The sequence below is a fragment of the Apteryx mantelli genome, chromosome 4 (assembly GCF_036417845.1).
Source record: "Apteryx mantelli isolate bAptMan1 chromosome 4, bAptMan1.hap1, whole genome shotgun sequence".
Classification (NCBI taxonomy): domain Eukaryota; kingdom Metazoa; phylum Chordata; class Aves; order Apterygiformes; family Apterygidae; genus Apteryx; species Apteryx mantelli.
In genome coordinates this window covers 76626161-76631560 of record NC_089981.1, presented here as the reverse complement: position 1 = coordinate 76631560, position 5400 = coordinate 76626161, and the positions used below count along the sequence as shown (strand labels likewise).

Below are 5400 nucleotides of genomic sequence, written 5' to 3'. Positions count from 1 at the left end.
GAAGCGCCGCCCCGGCGGCGGGCCGGGAGCGCTCGGCCGCCATGTGCCGCGGGCCGGGGCGCTCCGTCCTCCGCGCCGCCAACCAGCCAGCCCCGCCCCGCCCCGCCTGCCGCCCCGGGGCCGCGCCGGCAGGCGGCGCGCGAGGAGGCGGCATGTCAGCGGCGGCGCGTCGGCAGGGACCGGCCCGGGGGGCGCAGGGTCCGCGCGGAGCCCCATCTCTGGCTGCGGGGCCGGAGAGGTGTCCGGCGAGCGGCGGCTCTGGGGCGGGAAGGGCCTGCGGGGACTGGGCGGTTGCGCCACTCCTGGTGTTCACGGTTTTTCTGCCCTGCCTCCTCCGAGCTGCTGCCGCCCGCCTCTAGGAGCGCGAGCACCGTCCTGGGCGTCGGCCTGCGGCTGAGACCGAGCCCGGTGCGAGGACCCAGACCTGAAAAGTAGCTCAGAGCAAGCGATGCTCTGTAGTTCAGTCCCGGCACACGGTTCCGCTGCGCGAAGGGATCGCCTCGTTCAAGGTACGGTTACGAGGCACGGCTGCTTGCCCCTAACCTGCCTCTCCGTCGCTGAACCCCGTTGCTCACAGCCCCCCCCCCCCCCCCCAACAGCGGCAGGATGGTACGTGCTTCGCAGCCGCTTTCTGCTCCGGTCGCTGCGCGTCGCCTTCCTGCAGCCGCCGCGGCGCGTCCCGGCCCCGCGCGGCCAGGGCGCTGCCCCCAGCTTCGTAACGGGTCATGCCCGTGGGCGTTTAAAGCACCAACAGTGTTTGCAAAGAAATAGCTGTCTTGGTAGGAACAAGCAGGTGCGAGAACGTCCAGAAGGACGCACGGGACCGGAGACTGGGACTCAAGGTCTCGTAAAACACCCTCAAGAGGTGCTGATGAGAAGTCCTTCAAAAGGACTGTGTATTCAGATGAAGATGAAAGTATTATCAGCTCTGCAAGTATTTAAATCTGAAAAAAATAAGCATTCAGTTTATACAAAGTAAGTTAAATGCTGCTGAATGCTAGGCTTTTAAAACAAGTCACACCCTTACAGGCCTTCTGTACCCGTGACAGGATTGTCTCGTCTTTTGTTCCTTATTCCATCTTTTATATTTTTTTTCTGTTAACACCTTCTTTCCTTCCCCTTATATATCAAGCTTCTATTTACTAAAAATGCAATTTTGCCTCATAAGTATTTCCTAGGCTGCTATAGTCACGTGATAAATTCCATTTTTATATTCACTTCTCACTGTACCATTGCTTTTCTTGCTAATATCCCAAGTTGCCACGATTTAAAAACAAATAAAAGATTCCTGCTATAAAATACTTTCTTCTACTTCAGTGTAAAGAGTTCTCAGCGTAAAGTGTTCTCAAAGTTAGTCTAGTCCAAGTCTCAATGAGCGCTACTGAGCTCTGGGCTAATGATGAGAGTAGAAAATATTTTCTTATTAAGTATCAGAAATAGTAACAGATTTACTTAATGTGGGAATTCCTTCCAATCATACTCAGTGCTCTCATTTTAACAAACTGCAAGATATACGTGTACATAAGATATACATACGTTCTAAATAGGGAGAAGGAAGTGAGCCATAAAGGAGACTAAAATTCTATTTTAACACTGTTTCCCCACATTGTGCTTAATTATGAAGAAATTAATTTTATAATCTATTTACCCTAGACTCCTACTGCTGTCAATAAAAAAGAGAAGGCCAGCAAAGTTACTCATTTTTTTACTGAATTAACCAGCTAACTTAAAGGATGCACATGACTGAATATGTTAGCTGTGTAGGAACTGATTACTTTCGGTGAAGCTTGTGTGCGTGTGTGTGTGTGTGTGTGTGTGTGTAAATGAGCTTTGTCAACTAACAAATTCACAGTCTCTCATGTTTATGAATGCAAATTTTTTGGTCCAGGTTGGGTCAGTCACAATATTTTAAGTTTTGTATAATCCCATTTAATTTTTATGTTTTTACTGTGCACAAGCATAACATTTTCAAAACACTTTTGAACAGAAAAGGCAATATTAAATTTGTAAGCATCAGAATCATGTTATTTTGAATATTATGAGTGTTTTCTGTTTTTTCCCATACTTTGGCTTAAAGCCAATGTTTTGCTGCAACATTCACAATTCATTATTTTTTAACAAGAAATGTTATGTTGAAAGATTCTTCATCAGTGGTTTACTCATTATAAAGCTGTCTTCATCCTGAATTAGGTAATTTCCTTAACTAGCAGATGATATTTTTTAGTAACCGTGAGGATTAGACATATATCCAATTCCAATTGCTCGAACATATCTGAGCATATCTAACTGAAAGAGCAAAATTTAATTATTTTTCTCTTGACAAGTCCAGCTTCCCTCATTCCCATAGTGTCTCTTTCTTCTAGATGTAACTGGGTTATGTGTCTGCCTTTCTTCAACAGCTATGTGAGCAGGGGCAAATCTGAAGATTCAAAGAGACGATAGTTGCAAATCCAGCACAAAACTGTGTAGTAGCCCTATACTGTCATCATTTGGAGAAGACAGAAAGCTATAGGTTAATGAGATCTTTTCATTTTAATTTTGGTACTGAGTCCCATAAAAAAATAGTGCCATCAACATATACCTTAGCTAGCAGTAATATGCACGGCATTAAAAAAGAAAGAAAAAAAGACATGCATGAGAGCTCTGGTTTCTACTCCATAAGAGATATCTTACTCCTCTGAACCTCCCTTCCCTCCTCTTTTTTTACATTAACTTGACATCAGATGTTACAGAAGATCCCATGTGTTGGATTCCTGTTTCAGGGCAAAGAGTTTTTTTATATTCATGTAAGAATTCTGAAGACAGGTTCCTGCCAACCATTTCATATGCACAGATGACATATATTGATAATTTGAAAATTTATGTTTTGTTTAAGTTTACCATAAAGGATACTAAGCTAGTGCTTTAAACAAGAGTAGTTGGTCTTTTTAGTTTCACAGAATCACAGAGTAGCTGAGGTTGGAAGGGACCTCAAGAGAGTGTCTAGTCCAAACTAGAGCAGGTTGCCCAGGACTGAGTCCAGTCGGGTTTTGAATAGCTCCAAGGATGGAGACTTTACAACCTCTCCGGGCAACCTGTTCCAGTGTTCAACCACCCTCACGGTGGAAAAGTTCTTTTTTTATGCTTATATGGAATTTCCTGTATTTCAACTTGTTCCCTTTGCTTCTTGGCCTTTTGCTGGACACCACTGAGAAGACTCTGGCTCTGTCTTCTTTTTTTTTCATTTGTAATTTTGTAATATAAGCAAAAACAAGCCTCTGCAGCTCCTTCTGAGGCCCCTGTCCTGATTAGACTTCACCAGTTTGTTATGTGCAGCCTGGCTGCAGTGAAATCGGTGGGGCTGCTCACAGGACCAGGAGGTACGGTATGCTCGAGACACTGCAGCGCCCTGCTTTAGAAGAACTCTTACAGCTCCTCTCAGATAGACTCAATATAGCAATGGCAGACAACAGCCAGCATTCAACATCATTAGCCACTCGATCAGTATGATTTTTCCTCTCGTGTGTTTCTTGTATTCCTGTAGTAAACTATTAGTTCAGAGCATCCAGAAATCATAGTTGTCACTGCTGTACTAATCCAATCTTGTGTATAATGTTCTGTTGCATGATGTTTGTTTCAAAAGCTCTTTCTCATGTAGGACACATTTCATTCTTCACAAGTAATTATTTTGGCCCTTATCTTATTTGCATCAAGCCAAAACTAGGTAACTGTTCTTTTAAACAAGAATTACTTGGTAAATATGAAGTCTGTTATCTTTTAAGAAAAGGAAGGTCACACAAAAAGTTATTCTTCCACAAAGTAAGAAAGCATGAACAAAAAAAAAAAAGCTCTTTTTCCAAGTTATGTTTTTTCTTTTAGTCCTACTTTTTCCCCTCTCTTGCAGCTGATCTTAAAGGGAGAAAGAGGAAGAATTTCAAACTGTTTACTATAACACACCCTTTTCCCTTTTTCTTCCACCCAGCCTATCAAATTCACTGGTTTGCAAACTTCTGATAGCCTATTTTTTTCAAACTATTTCGTCTAATGTTTGAGAGAAGAAAGATTCGCCCTCCCAATGTAAATAAACACTGATTGTTAAATTGATAATACTTTCCATATCTAGTTTTTAAATATGTGATATAAATAGTTCTTAAAATATTTTCACTCTTGTGCATTATGTGTAAAGGAGAGGCACTTACCAGAGGAAAAGAAAATCAATAGTTGATAATACAGGGTTCTCTTTCTCTTCATTGTTAATGCCTATATCTAAGACTAATGAATAAGTTCTGCCAATTCTAGGTATCAAGTTTTACTTGTTATTTTTATCTGAGGTGGTTTATTAATCGATTAAAACAGGAGAGGTCTTAAAGAAAAAAAAGAAACCTCAGGAATAAATTTAAGCTGGGATTCACAATGCTATTAAAATAATCCACTAAGAAGAATGTTAATTAGCTGTGCCACCCTCTTCCTGGAGTCCTCCTTCTGTCTTTTTACAGTTCTCCAGGAAATGTGTTTTTTACTTCAACTGTAAGGTCTTTCATAATTTAGACTCATCCTCCAGCTGATCTAATATAGCTACCACCAGCCCTAGCCTTTATGGCCTATTCACTAGCTTCTCCCATAAATAGCCGTGTTGTCTCTCCTCTGACTGCTAATTAAACATGAGGGAAATCCCTGATCTGATTTGTATATAGTCTCCTACAAAACCCATTTAAAGGCTCGCTATGACCATAAAGTTCCTGCTGACCATAACCAGAGACAAGTGATGAACTCTGTGTGCACCTCTTTTCTCTGTTTCTTTTTCTGGTACTTTTAATAATTGCTGTTTTCCTTGCTGTGTCATATCCTGCTTCAGATCCTCACTTAAAAACAAACCAAGCAGCTAACAAAGCTGCACCAATTAATTTTCTTAGATTTATAGCTCTCCCCCTCCATTTGTCATCTGCTTATGTCTTTGAGACTGAGCACAGTGGGGGAAAGATTTTCTCTTGTCTGTATTTGCAGAGGGAGGGAGAGGTTTTGCACTGCTACCACTGCAAACTAATTTCTAAGTTACAGTCACTAATCACCCCAGTCTCATTAAACAAGTGTTGTTGTAAGGACAAGATCATATAATTTATTGTTCCTCCTGTATGAAAGGGTTGTTCATAAATCAGTGGGCCTAATCCTTGTTTCCGGAACATTTAACCCTTTAACTGTGCATGTAAAATATAAATAAATATTGAGCTGTTAAGATGACCATCAAATATGAATGTTTCCTCTTCTAGTCCTGACGGATTTCCTAGCTGAGGATATGAAACTACCCTTCCCATAATCATCAGCCTTTACGAAGCAGTCAGATTAGACCTATCAGCACTGGAATTTGTGGCCATCTGAGCAGGCCATATGTTGCAAATCATAGAGAATACAAGAACTCTGGGA

General features: G+C 42.0%; 1 protein-coding gene across 2 annotated transcripts in view; it reads left to right on the top strand.

Moving 5' to 3' along the window:
- The window catches only part of DEGS2 (delta 4-desaturase, sphingolipid 2), a 30101-nt gene that overhangs the window by 2191 nt on the left and 22510 nt on the right, over positions 1–5400 (top strand). The window contains exons 3-4 of one of the 2 annotated variants that reach the window (XR_010883955.1): positions 340–509; positions 600–2003. The exons of the other annotated variant lie outside the window; for it this stretch is intronic. The gene's annotated coding sequence lies outside the window, so the exon portion shown is untranslated. Of the gene's footprint in view, positions 1–339; positions 510–599; positions 2004–5400 lie in introns of those variants that run through there. 2 annotated transcript variants of the gene reach the window in all.